Source organism: Notolepis coatsorum (assembly GCF_963971535.1).
Source record: "Notolepis coatsorum genome assembly, chromosome: 4".
Lineage (NCBI taxonomy): Eukaryota > Metazoa > Chordata > Actinopteri > Aulopiformes > Paralepididae > Notolepis > Notolepis coatsorum.
Genome location: NC_140168.1, coordinates 78727988 through 78743222, shown reverse-complemented (window position 1 = coordinate 78743222; position 15235 = coordinate 78727988). Strand labels below are relative to the sequence as shown.

At 41.0% G+C, this 15235-nt stretch overlaps 1 protein-coding gene across 1 annotated transcript in view; it reads right to left on the bottom strand.

Moving 5' to 3' along the window:
• Window positions 1–14402, bottom strand: part of jtb (jumping translocation breakpoint) — a 32934-nt gene extending 18532 nt beyond the window's left edge. Inside the window, exon 1 of the mRNA XM_084312241.1 lies at window positions 14239–14402. The gene's annotated coding sequence lies outside the window, so the exon portion shown is untranslated. The remainder of the gene's footprint in view (window positions 1–14238) is intronic.
• Between the last annotated feature and the right edge of the window lie 833 nt (window positions 14403–15235).

Sequence of the window (15235 nt, the reverse complement as noted above, 5' to 3'; positions counted from 1 at the left end):
CATCAGATGACGTGTAATAACTTCTAGAAGTACATCTAGTTGGAATTTTTTATATCGCGCTGATTGCCATCAAACTGTATTTCATCATCAATATAATGCATTTGGGGCTATATATCACGTTCTGGAGAAAGCTGCAGAAAGAGATGAAAACATACTTGTACATTAGACCATACTTTACTATGAATATGTGAATGAAAAAGTTTAACGTTGCTACACAATGAACAATACATATAGGACTTTGAATGGGCCCTAATAATGGCAATGTAGCAATAGAATTTAAAAAGTTATAGCCCTGCAAAGAAGGGGACTTTCTCCATAGACAAATAGAGCCGGCAACCTATGGTATATCATGAATTTAACCCAAGGCAACCAAAGTGTTAATAAATAAATAAATAAATAAATAAATAAATAAATAAATAAATAAATAAATAAATAAATAAATAAATAAATAAATAAATAAATAAATAAATACAAATACAATACAACTAAGTCTTGACTTGAGGCTCTGATCTCCTGCTCAGGGAGACCGTTGTCTGCGTTTAGAGATACTAGCGTTGCACAATACACATATACTAGAAAAGTACTGCGATACTCAGCCGTTCGTTGTATTTTTTTTTTCATTCGTATATATTGATACCATTAGAATAATAGCCTGATGACGTATTTTCTATGAGTTGAGTGGATGCGTGACCGGCGGAGCAGTGTGTGTGTGAGAGACAGAGAGAGCACACACTTTGCATAGTGGATGTTAGGGCTGGGCGATTTTTGCTAAAATGTGAATCACGATTTTTTCACGATTCTTATTTCTTCAATAAAATCATTTAAAAAGTTTTTTTATAAAAAGAAAATAGTCATAACTTAGCAATGAGATTGCATAGGTCTATGAATCGAGATCGCGATTTATTTTCGATTAATTGCCCAGCACGTGTCAACAGTGTCGGCTGAACACACACACCAAGATATTTTCCACATTGTCTGTTGGCGATTCTGCCTAAAGCCAGGACTCGACACAGTGTGACTAAAATAGATGTGTACATTATCGCGGTATCGTTTTAGAACCAGTATTGTGGTTAGGCTGGTATCGGTATTGAAGTCAAAATGTTAGTATCGTGAAAAAATACTAATAGAGATACTGACTGAATTGTCAGATTATTGGAATAGCACAATGTAGGGGTGGACGGTATAAACGGTATACGGTATAAACGGTATGAATTTGCTCTATGAATTTTGACTATACCGTGTAGCAGCTCTAAAATAGCAATGACGTCATGTAACCACAGCGCGACTATTTCAATCGCATTTGCCCCTAAAAATAGATAGAATTAGTCATAGATAATAGATATGTGCAAACTGGAAAAAGTTATTTAGGAGGCTTCGCGCAGTGGGCGTGTCAACACGCAATTGTCATTTCATAATAAACACATATCACCGCGGCGCACAGCAAGTTTCAATTTCAGTTCCTGGCATTTTTAACCAGTGGAGAAAGGTAAGAGATTTCCCTATAGTTTTTCTTATATGAATTATTCTACGTTAATAAAACATACCTGGTGATCAACTACAGTTTGCTGTAAACATTATGATATGTGTGTAGTGTTATGATAACGACGGCTGCAGCGGGAGGACGGCTGCAGCAGTGGATTTGCGAATAGCATGCAGCTGCAGAGCCGCAGAGCCAGGGGCGCTTTCAGGTCTGGTCACAGGCCCGCTCAACAGCGCCCCCCCCACCCAACGGCTGAATTGCCAATGGCTGAATTGGAGTGCAATACTCCAATTCAGCCATTGGCAATTCAGCCGTTGGGTGGGGGGGGGGGGGGCGCTGTTGAGCGGGCCTGTGACCAGACCTGAAAGCGCCCCTGGCTCTGCGGCTCTGCAGCTACATATGCTTCTAGCAAAATCCAGCATCCAGCCCCGCTGTTTGCAATGGGAGCAGCACGGAGTCTCGGCTCGGGACTTATTTTATTTGGAATATAATGACTTTATACGCAAAAGTAGCCTAGTTTTAAGTTAAAATATTATAAATCTACATGCCTTGAGGATGTCATTCTTTATATAGCCTGCCTATCAGGCAAAACAAATTATTCTAACGGAAACACGGATACCGTGATATATACCGTTACCGTCTATGCTTCAAATTATACCGTGATATAAATTTTAGACCATATCGTCCACCCCTAGCACAATGTATATTCTGTATTAGGGTGGATTTTTCAGCGGCAGGGATTAGTCTGGTCCTTGTGGCTAACGTGCCACGTTTCCATAACATATTTTCACTGTGCGTCACTATGTTTGGAGAGCTATATTAGGGCTGGGCGATAAAACGATAACAATAACTATCGCAATAAATTATTTCCTCGAAATAAACATGAAACGTGGTCGCAAAGTTTCGATATATCGATTTTCCAAGCTTGGATATGAGCACACGCACTAACAACCAATCAGTGAAGGAGATGGCCGAGAGCGAAGGAGACCCGGAAGGAGACCCAGAGGTAGGACTCACTCAACAACAAGGCTTGCTAGGCTAATTAGCTTGCACGGCGCTGTTTTATATATTTACGTGCCGAGTATGTGTGTGGCGTGAATTCTGAGGCCACGTTTATAGTAGTGTGGGGTATACAGTGGACGTCGTTTCAATATATTGTGGCGGAAGAGAGTATTTTAGTGTCATATTTAGCACATTGTCATGGAATACACCGCTTAGAAACAACAGGCTGGCTAGGATAACTAGCTTGCACGGCGCTGTTTTATATATTTACGTGCCGAGTATGTGTGTGGCGTGAATTCTGAGGCCACGTTTATAGTAGTGTGGGGTATACAGTGGACGTCGTTTCAATATATTGTGGCGGAAGAGAGTATTTTAGTGTCATATTTATTACATTGTCATGAGATACTCCGCTTGTCGGCTAACTGCTAACTAGAGTTGTTCCGATACCGATACTAGTATCGGAAATGCCGCCGATACTGCCTAAAATGCTAGTATCGGTATCGGCGAGTACACGTAAATTCTAGCCTCCGATCCCATGATGTAATTTATCTCCTGCCGAGTCCTGCGGAGAGTGAGGATTATAAAATGAACATGTTTTAAAGTGTGATGCTGTGTCATTTTAACAGCAGATACACTTTCTTAAATTCCATTGTCCCCGACAGTGCGGTGTGACGGGGAGCTCGGACGGGAATCGGGATGTGTTTGGCTGGTGTTATGATAGCATTAGCTGGAAAGATAGCTAGTTGGAACAACATCCGCTTTTAACGTTACATCAAATCAGATGATCGCCTGTCCTTTCTCCAGGACCTAACACTGTCCGTGACCGTCTATCAACAATAATGCACCCACGGTGAATTGTATTTAAGTTAAGTAGCTACGGACTAGCGTTAGCTGACTATTACTAACGTTATCTTAATGTCGATGCGGGAAGGCGAGCTAGGTCAGTTAGCTTAGCTTGATAACGTTACCGTGTCTAAAGTTGGTGCTATTCACATAATCCAGCAATAATGGCTGCAGACCTGCAAGCAAAGTACAGCAAGTGCCAAAGGATAAGAGTCTGAGGCGGAGTTTCAAAAGAGAATGTTGAATATTTATTTTGCATCAAAAATCACAACATGAACGGTCTATCTGCCACTAGCTTACAGACTGAATAGGGTATATCTGCAGAGCCACTGAGTAGCGAGTGCAACACCGTTTAATGTCCGTGTGGATCATTGGAGTAGGGTATATCTGCAGTGCTGCAGCCCATACTCATTGATTAATGATACTAATACAAATCTATACAATCACCTGTTGTTGAATAAATACCATACGTTCTAGTTATTACTAAAAAAAACAGTATAACAGTATCTAAAAAAAAAAAAAAAGTATAATTTATATAATTTTTTTTTTAAATTTTTTTTATGCACTGGTATCGGATAAATATCGGTATCGGCCGATACCCAAAGCTTAGGTATCGGAATCGGATCGGAAAGGGAAAAATGGTATCGGAACATCTCTACTGCTAACGTGCGCGGACTGATGACGACATCAACTCGACTCGAGACATTCGCAGCAGCATAAGAAGTTAATTAAACTTGACAGACATTATATCGACGATAATTATCGATATCGAGTTATATGAAAATAATTTTATAATTTTATCGCGATAATGTTTTTGGTCATATCGCCCAGCCCTAAGCTATATCTATATTCTATATTATAGCTATGGAGACAATACTATAGTCATTTGACAGTGACTTTCTTCCGTCGAACATGAAAAAAAGAGATAATTTTTTTTCATGCATACGTTCGCGTTATCCCGTGGTGAATATAAGTATAGTTTAGGAGTGATCCGGGATAATTCCTGAAACGCTGAGTTATAGGGCGCTACGTGTATTCTACTATAAGCGTTGGCGTTTCTTGCCTGGACACGCTACTATTTCCAAATCAAATGTATATAATAATAGGTATTATGTTTCATCATGAATGCATGAAAGGGGGGGGGTAATTTTTTTATTTTGTATCTACTTTTTCTCCCATCCCAATTTTCGTATCGTCCAATTCTACCCTCCCCTGTCTCGAACGCTGTTAGGCCATGCCTCCCACAAGCCGGCTGTAATGTGGACGAAGCCTTACATCACGTGTCCCCTCCGGTACTCGAGGAAGCAGCCGTCGCATCTTTTCACCTGCACAGCGCGATCTCTCAGCGTCGGGGGTCTGCGTGGGAGGGACACGCCGCCCCCTTCGCTTCCTGATTCTGCTGCGCAGGCGCACCAACCAACCTGTAGGAGTCGCTGTCCACAACGTCCGATCCCCACCCATCAGCTTCCCACCCCCTAATACTGCCAATTGTATTAGTATGAACGACCAGCCAAGCTGATAGCAATGCGGAGAGCTGGGCTCGAACCCAGCGTCTCCTGCATTGGTGGCGAGTGTCTTGCCCACTACACCACCTAGCCGCCCGGGGGGGGGGGTAATTTTTTTTTTATGCTTTGATGGCCAGTAACGGCATTCGTGTTGAACACTACAGAAGCTGATCAGCTGGATCGATATCAAAACAATGTTGGATCAAGCTGAAATTGATGTCAGATAGTCCTTACCTTTGGTCGGGGGTATTCCAAAAAGAATATTCCAATTGTCTGATCGCGATTTCCAGTATTGGTGTCCATCTGGTACAACTTATGGATCGAGTGTGCCAGATGTGTTTGGAAGTGGTCGGATGAAGCGATTTACTCGGCTCCGTCTAAATATAGCGCCCGGAGACATTTGAGTGTAACACAGGGTTAGATATAAGGTTTCAAAGGGTGGGCAACACTGCCATCTGGCAGGATGCGGCTGGTATTGCACTTTGGCAATCTCAAAATCCTTTCCTATGGCAACACTGAGGTCAGTGGATGAATAATGAATAAAAATATCAGAAAAAAAAAAAATCTCTGGTCTGGCGTCCAACGCATGGCGAGTTAACCCGACTAGGGGTGCACCGATGTATCGGTCGGGTATCGGTATCGGCCGATAAGTGCCTTGTTGACTGCAATCGGCCTATAAGCTCGAATGTGCCGATGGCAGTAGCCGATAAATATCCATCAATTTGTGTAGCGTCAAGACAAAAAAAAGTTCACTCGCGACCTACCTGCACAACGCCGCCCCCGGCCCACACACACACACACAAGCTACTGCATCAAAGTTACTACTTATGATTAACAAGGCATTCGTTTTGTGGCATTAACATTATATAGTTAGTGTTACACGTTCATAACATCAGCATATTATTTACCCGTCCCGAACGTAGCAAGCGTTCATACTAGCTCAGTTCCTTCCTGCTCACAGAGCCCTGAGTTTTACCCATTCTGCAATCTGTTAATAACGTTTTCAATCAGACACATGTATAGAAAGGCTTTGTTTTATTATAACATGGCAGTAGCCGATAAATATCCATCAATTTGTGTAGCGTCAAGACAAAAAAAAGTTCACTCGCGACTAGGGATGGGTACCTTTCACATTTGAACCGATACCGGTACCGGTACCTGTGAATCGATACCGGTACCCAACGGTACCTTTTTTCGGTACTTTAGTCTCAAGAAATTTAATTTACCTATACCTCAGTCGTAAAAAAGAAATCCAAACTTCCAATAACTACAATTTCGACAGTTTTCGGCTTGTCATTGCTCCGACTGCTTTGTTGTTGAATAAAGTCAAATCCCAGGTAAGCATATATTGTGCGTGTGAACGTTGACATGAAAATAAAAAAGTAAAAAAAAAAAAAAAAAAAAAAGTAAAAAATAAAATAAAAAATATTTTCTTTTTTATTTTATTTTTGGTTTCTCACTTCATTCGATACTCTAGTACCGACGTGTTTCGGTTCGGTACCTCAAAAGTACCGAATTCGGTACCCATCCCTACTCGCGACCTACCTGCACAATGCCGCCCCCGGCCCACACACACAAGCTACTGCATCAAAGTTACTACTTATGATTAACAAGGCATTCGTTTTGTGGCATTAACATTATATAGTTAGTGTTACACGTTCATAACATCAGCATATTATTACCCGAACGTAGCAAGCGTTCATACTAGCTCAGTTCCTTCCGTTGCTCACAGAGCCCTGAGTTTTACCCATTCTGCAATCTGTTAATAACGTTTTCAATCAGACACATGTATAGAAAGGCTTTGTTTTATTATAACATTAGTTGCAGTAAAATCATTATGCCTCATTTAAGTCATCCTGCGGAGCTAAAAGCTAAACGTCGGCCGCGCCGTGTTGTTGTTCTAGAAAACCTCTCGTCAAAATCAATGGCGGACAAAAGCAGGAGTAAAAATGCAACACGCTTGCCGATTGGTGGTAACAGCAGAGGCGGGTGCAAGCGGTGTGTGACGTAATTGGCAGAATCGACTGTCAATCAAAATGTCATTGGTTGAGACAATAGTATCTCGCTGCAGCCCAGCAGGTAGACCATGCTGGGAGAACTAGTATCTAGCTGCAGCCCTGCAGAACATACTGGGAGAATGATAGTGAATTTTCTTGATGTTTCCTTTTTTTAAGTAAGTAAAGAGGCCTATGTTCATATCGGTGAGCACAATTTGTAAGACAAATATACAGTAGTTTCATAAAAAAAAAAAAATTACAAAGAAAAATATTACAAAAAAAATTAATATGTAAAAAATATTTAAAAAAAATATTTTGCCACAAATATCGGTATCGGTATCGGCCGATTGTGTTAGTTGAACAATCGGTATCGGTATCGGTGGAAAATCTTCATATCGGTGCATCCCTAAACTAGAGATGTTCCGATACCATTTTTCCCTTTCCGATCCGATTCCGATACCTAAGCTTTGGGTATCGGCCAATACCGATATTTATCCGATACCAGTGCATAAAAAAAAAATTAAAAAAAACTTATATAAATTATACTTTTTTTTTTTTTTTTTTTTTTTTCAGATACTGTTATACAGTTTTTTAGTAATAACTAGAACGTATGGTATTTATTCAACAACAGGTGATTGTATAGATTTGTATTAGTATCATTAATCAATGAGTATGGGCTGCAGCACTGCAGATATACCCTACTCCAATGATCCACACGGACATTAAACGGTGTTGCACTCGCTACTCAGTGGCTCTGCAGATATACCCTATTCAGTCTTCAGTGGCAGATGGACCGTTCATGTTGTGATTTTTGATGCAAAATAAATATTCAACATTCTCTTTTGAAACTCCGCCTCAGACTCTTATCCTTTGGCACTTGCTGTACTTTGCTTGCAGGTCTGCAGCCATTATTGCTGGATTATGTGAATAGCACCAACTTTAGACACGGTAACGTTATCAAGCTAAGCTAACTGACCTAGCTCGCCTTCCCGCATCGACATTAAGATAACGTTAGTAATAGTCAGCTAACGCTAGTCCGTAGCTACTTAACTTAAATACAATTCACCGTGGGTGCATTATTGTTGATAGACGGTCACGGACAGTGTTAGGTCCTGGAGAAAGGACAGGCGATCATCTGATTTGATGTAACGTTAAAAGCGGATGTTGTTCCAACTAGCTATCTTTCCAGCTAATGCTATCATAACACCAGCCAAACACATCCCGATTCCCGTCCGAGCTCCCCGTCACACCGCACTGTCGGGGACAATGGAATTTAAGAAAGTGTATCTGCTGTTAAAATGACACAGCATCACACTTTAAAACATGTTCATTTTATAATCCTCACTCTCCGCAGGACTCGGCAGGAGATAAATTACATCATGGGATCGGAGGCTAGAATTTACGTGTACTCGCCGATACCGATACTAGCATTTTAGGCAGTATCGGCGGCATTTCCGATACTAGTATCGGTATCGGAACAACTCTACCCTAAACACAACGTATCTCGGGTTTGGCGCCAAATGTGTTAATGGTGCCACAAAGCCAGTGCTGCGTCATTCAACGTCAACAGAGCAGCCCCAGATTTCTCAATCACAAAATAAAGGTTCCCCGTCTTAGAAGAGGGTATGTGTGTGTGTGCACAGATAATTCACTGAAATGTCCCGGGGACACAGGCATAACATGTCAATTCTTTAAAAAACTGGTGGCATTCCCCTTCGTGGACGTTGAAGATGTTTTTGAAGCATTGCCAATGGACACTAGAAGGAGGCTCTCATAAATTAAAACACCCAGTAAGAGATAACTATTTGAGTCCTAATCAAAGAGGGGATTTAATTAGAAAAAATGCGACTCCAATTCCTCGACCTTCCATATATCAAGTACATACTGGGTTGCTAACTCACTTCTTTCTTTCAGTTTGCTTAAAATCTATTATAGCAGGGTTCCTGTTTTCACAGGTGAACCCAAATTTGTGTATACCGTTTACTTTTACTCATAGTATGTATATTATATTCAGATTAATATTATTATTATAACTATATTTATTGCAACGTATATTATAATGCATAGGGCATACAGATCCTCATCTGCACCTTTGTTTACACCGCTTATTTTCCTCATATTCAGATCAAATTTGATTGCCTATATTTTTGTCTTTCTTCTATTACCCTGGCCATACCTGTACCTGCCCTCCCCCCTCCCCCCTCCCCATGCTGCTAGGACGCCTGGATTTCCCCAAGGGGATCAATCAGGCCTGCCACGATAACACATTTTGCTGGGCGATTAATTGCCCCCGAAAATATCGCGATAAGCGATATTATTGCGACGGGTTAGAGAATTTTTTTTGATAAATTTATTTCCCAAAACTTTTATTTTGAAGCCCACCGCTCCGTCTTTTCCGGTGTTTGACTTTTATTTTGAAGCCCACCGACCGGACCGGAAGTATTGTTGTTATTATCCTAAGCAGAAACTATGAGCCGACAACATGCCTCGTCCGGTTCTGTTTTTGAGCTAATGATAAAACAAATTGTTGGTGAACAACTACCTTTCGGTTAGTTTTAACGTTAGCTACTAACGTTAGATGCAGCTACTACAGGCAATCAACGATGAGGAGGAAGCGTCAAAGCAGTAATAGAATAGCTGTGGTGCGTAAGCACTGCAGCACGACTCGAAACTACCGGAGTGTTATAATAAATTAATTCATGTTTAACTTGTCCCCGTGTCCAGTCCTTTGACTAGCCCCACCCGTTCATTGTAAACAATGATGCATGTAATTGTATTAACGTTATTCTGTGTTGTACTTGTAGCTATGCTATACGTTGTATTTCGTTTGTTAGATATTTAGCTAATGTTGTTAGCATGGAATGAGAATCAAAGCTCTATCGTTCATCTTTATTTAGCAGTCCAGTTTCTCCGGGCAGTAGCGAGTAACTACTTGGGTCTAAAAATAGCTAACGTTACACTACAAATAATGCTACTTGGTTAAAAGGAGCAACACTATTGAGAAATGTCTATGTGGCGTTGCCCCACGGAACTCCCGTGCTGTACTCTAGTAACGTCAGCGGCCCGCCTCCCAACACGGACAGTGACTGAAGGGGCACTGGTTCCGCCTCATTAAAACAAACGCGCAAATAGCAATTAATCGCGCCCGTCAAAATCATTGCATTCATTTTAATTATCGCAGCAATTAATCGATTTATTGCTTATCGCGGCAGGCCTAGGATCAATAAAGGAATATCTTATCTTATTGAGGTTCACACTGTAGGCTACAAATAAATCCTGGGAGCCCAGTGTTTAACCAATGAAAATCTCTCTCTCATTGTAGGCTAGAGATTAGAGCCATATGAAATCCGCGTTCACGGAATCGCGGACGGAATCGCGGAATTGACCAATAAAAATGGAATCGACTGCAAAACGTGGAATATTGCAGAATTTGGCCTAATCTGGATTGAAATTCCGTTTTTGGGTGGAACGCTTGGTGCACACGCGACCGGGGAGGCGGACGCTAGAGCGGGTTACACACAACACAGGCAGTCTCCCAAGCGTCTCGCTGCTTCGGTGTTTACATCGTCAAGAAGCTAATAAATTCCCCAATAAGCCCTCAATTCAGAGCAGAGCAGTATCCTAATGACTTTTATGCCTCCGGCGCTAAGGTGTTTTGCTAATGCTGTCAACGTTCCGTGGACTGGAGCCACAAAAACACTTGCGACACTATTTAACGTTAGGACATGATCGCTTCTTGCTAAATCTAGTGCACCCATCCATTTGTTTAATGCAAACGAGTCATTATACACTGCCCTTTATAATCGAAATAAACTTAAATAGCTATGAAACGTTTTACAGTACATAGGAGGACTATAGATGGAAATGATAGCTTCTTGCTAAATCTGGTGCAATCCATTTGTTTAATGCAAACGATTGTCATTATACACTGTCCTTTATAAACGAAATAAACTAAAGGTGCCTAAATTATGCATTACTATATTTCATCACAATAAAATAAGATATAGCTAGGCTACTGACATTGTGATAATGTCAGTAGTAGCTAGCTGTATCTATTGTTTACACTTGAAATGTGTATTTTTATTTTGTCACAATATTATTTGAAAAGTATTGTGTAAAATGTAACTGTATTTCTGAGTTGCAGCACTTAAAAACATTAAATGGACTGTTATATCATATTCAATTGTAGACATTTATTCATTCCCACTTATTAGACACTATTTTTGATGGTAAAATGAGCATAAAAAGCAAAATACAGAATTCTGAAATATTAAAACGGAAAAAACGGAATTTGGGAAAAAATAAAATGGAATTTGGAAAATAATAAAACGGATTTCATATGGCTCTACTAGAGATAAATCCTGTGAGTCCAGTGTTTAACCAATGAAAACCTCTCTCTCATTGTAGGCTAGAGATAAATCCTGTGAGTCCAGTGTTTAACCCATGAAAACCTCTCTCATTATAGGCTAGAGATAAATCCTGGCAGTCCAGTGTTTAACCAATGAAAACCTCTCTCTCATTGTAGGCTAGAGAAATCCTGGGAGTCCAGTGTTTAACCAATGAAAACCTCTTTTACACTGTAGGCTACAGATGTTTACTTTTTAACAGGAGTACAAACATAAGATAAGATAAGATATTCCTTTATTGATCCCCTTGGGGATTACTGGCTCACAGCCTGGGTTTCACAGTGGCTTCTGAGCAGCAGTCATAAAGTTGTTGGCAAGGCGGGAGCTTCTTTGTGTCAAAATAACAACCAAATATTTTTATGTTAGTTTTAATGGGAATTTTCCGAAGGGGCCTCATTTTCATAACGGTGGCCCTTGCGTTGGATCCGGATCCCAAGGTCGGGATAGACTGATCAATAATCAATAACATGGATACATTTTCTTTTTTTTTTATCCACTTTTTCTCCCATTTTTCTATATTTTTCTCCCATCCTAATTTCGTATCATCCAATTCAACCCTCCCCTGTCACGAACGCTGTTTCTTGCCTCCAACAAGCCGGCTGCAATGTGGACTAATTCATACATAGCACAAGTCCCCTCCGGTACTTGAGGTAACAGCAGTCGCATCTTTTCACCTGCGCAGCTCGATCTCTCAGTGGCGAGGAGTAACGCGTGGGAGGCTCACGCTGCCCCCGACACTTCCTGATTCTACTGCGCAGGCGCACCAACCGACCTGTAGGAGTCGCTGTCCACAACGCCCGATCCCCACCCATCAGTTTCCCACCCCCTAATACGGCCAATGTGTATTAGTATGAACGACCAGCGCTGCTAAACTGAAAGCAATGTGGAGCGCTGGGCTCGAACAGGCGAGCCCAGCGTCTCCGCATTCGTGGCGAGCGCCTTGCCCACTACGCCACGTAGCCGCCCAACATGGATACATTTTCTAATAATGTTGAGAGTTGTATGAAAATCTCTCTCTCTCTCTCTCTCTCTCTCTCTCTCGTTTCATCTCTGTTACTTCAGTAGAAAGCTATCCGGCTGCAAGCTAGCCGAGCACAGCACAAATGAATGGAAGCGGATACGGACCAATAGCCTAGCTTAAAACTCTGGGAGAAGTATTTCACATGAATGGTTAAGGCCTAACAAAATTAATAGTTGGTTTCAGGTTGCCGACCGACCCTGCCGATTTAGGTGCGACCCAATATATTTTATGAGTTTTTAGAAAAAATTATAAAAAAAAAAAAAAAAGTTTCATAGAAATCTTAGTCAAACATTTAGTATTATGGATATTAAACATGCTGGCAGAGTACATGCATCCATGTTGTTGTGAACATTTTAATTAAATAAAGAAATTCCCTATCCATAGTCGCCGTGGGAAAGAATAAAATAAAAAAATAAAATAAAATAAATTCCCTACCTACCCATGGCCAAACTGACAACCAACCTGAAACCAACTATTAATTTTGTTAGGCCTAAGCGCATTTCCCAGAATATTGGCGTGTTCCTTTAAGAAGGAAAATGTGAGAAGAAATTACAACATTGAGTAGGCAGACCCTCCTACCTTGTCAGATTTACAAGGTAAACAAACCTCACACTGACTCCAATCATCCACGCCCCGGTCGCCCCCCACTCACTCACTCAATGTCTTATCTTGTCCACAGTAGTGCACATCCAACTCACAGCCTGGCAAGTGACAGTGATGTCACCGACTGACGTGTTACGGTTACCCAGAGATAGAACACTATACCATTGGGGTATTCTCCTGTGACTAAGATCAAAGGATTCTTAGGGTTTGAATTTGGGGCTTAAGCTTGTGTCTCCATTCAGTTTCTTGTAAACTCTCCGGTTGCTATGCAACCTTTCAAAGTTCACACCAGAAACTGTGGTACACAAGCTAAAACATGATGATGATACAACAGTCGTTGTGAAAGGTGTCTCAGCCAGGAACCAGTCAAGCTTGACCAGGTTCTAAAGATAATAGAGACGGCGCTGAACCCTGGCTAGTGGAGACATGGCAACATGTCTGTGCAGATTTTACAACTCCTTACTGTGGGAAGAAGATACATCACTACATCACTGTGTCTGGGCTAACATGATATCACGATGGCACGGCTAAAAACTAACTTGTTTTAAACGACATTCCGTAGGTATCAGCAACAACAGAATTTAATGTTAATTTAAGCTCTTCTGACTCTAGACTCAATTGTATGATAGCCTGTTATCAGTAACATTTACAGCTAAGTTAGATAATAATATATATAATAATATATATTATAAATAATAAAAATATAAATAATAAAAAAAAAAAAAAAGTTAGATAGTTGAATGAATGAATGAATGAAAACTTTATTTAACAGATTGCAGAATGGGTACAATACAGTACGGCTCAATACAATTGTTAAGGGGATGCAGACCTGAGAAAGACGTTTGTCTTGTTTCCATCAGGGTCCCCCATTTTCAATTCATATAGAAAATGGGGGGCCCTGATGTAAACAAGACACGTCTTTCTCTGCTCTGCATCCCCTTAACAATTGTATGTATTGAGCCGTACTGTATTGTATTTGTACCCATTTTGCAATCTGTTAAATAAAGTTTTCATTCATCATAACACTTTGGACGTGGAACATTGTTTACATCGTGTTAGCTGTGATGCTATCAACCAAGGGGAGATGAATAAGGAATACTCAACCATACGACTTGCAGGAAGATGCTAGTTAGTATATCAATAGTTTGTCATCCAAAGGCGTGCCTTAGTTGGGCTTAAAACACAGAAATGTTGACATGGACATGATTTATCCACCAAACTACATGACTCGATGGGTTAGCGTGACGTTAGCTTCGCCTGTAGCTAGACGCTAACTAACGTTAGCTAACTGCATTGTGTTTAGCCTTTGCTGGCTACATGCTAACGCTAGATTGGGGGGAGCTAACGTTAGCTAGCACAGCTTGGCGCTGCTGCTACTCACCCAAACCCCTCGTTGAACTTCAGAGCAGGAAAACGACGTGTGGAGATCTGGACGAGGTGTTTTCTCCCGTGTCGGGGAGGTGTGGTGACGAACTGCCGTGATTTAAAAGTTTAGATCCCCGTTAACGGTTTTATTTAGCTAACTCTCCTCCCAGACCGGTGCCATCTTGAGTCGTGTTGGAAATGTAAACGTATGATGATGGATACAAACGTCATCAGGATGCATTCTGACTAACAGCGACCCCTGGCGTTCTCCTGTGTGTATGAATGAATGAATAGAATAGAATAGAATAGAATAGAATAGAATAGAATAGAATAGAATAGAATAGAATAGAATAGAATAGAATAGAATAGAATAGATCTTTATTTGTCATTGTTGGTACAACGAAAATTTGTTAGGAACATAATGAATGAATGAATGAATGAATGAATGAATGAATGAAAACTTTATTTAACAGATTGCAGAATGGGTACAATACAGTACGGCCATAGGCGGCGGGTGAGCTGGACATTAGGGTAGGCTATAGATCGGATTAAACTCGCGCGTAGCGCGCAACATTTTTCTTTTTTGCTTGCACGCAAACGGTGCTGTCCAGGTTCTGATGTCACACCCACATCTAGGCTACTACAGCGAGCCCCACTCATTTCATATAGTGCAAATTAATTGTTCAAATGAAGGCATCCAATATGATTAACCATTGTCTTACCTTAATGCAGCAAAAGTTTCGGATGCGCCTCATTGGGAAAGGCCGTTCACAAGTTGCGGTGCCGACGGCAATGAAGGAAACGTTTTCCATAATTTGGATCTCATCATGCTTTGAAAACAATGTACATAGTAGCTCTAAAAAGTTTCCACGGTTTGATTAACTCTGACTCAGTCTCATCATGCCCTCGTAGAGCAAGCCCTTGGCCTCAGGTGATCCAGTGTTATGCCCAGGCGGCATGTAACTTGGAATGGAGTTCCAGGTCTTGGCAGCTCTCACGGAGAGGGCTGATTT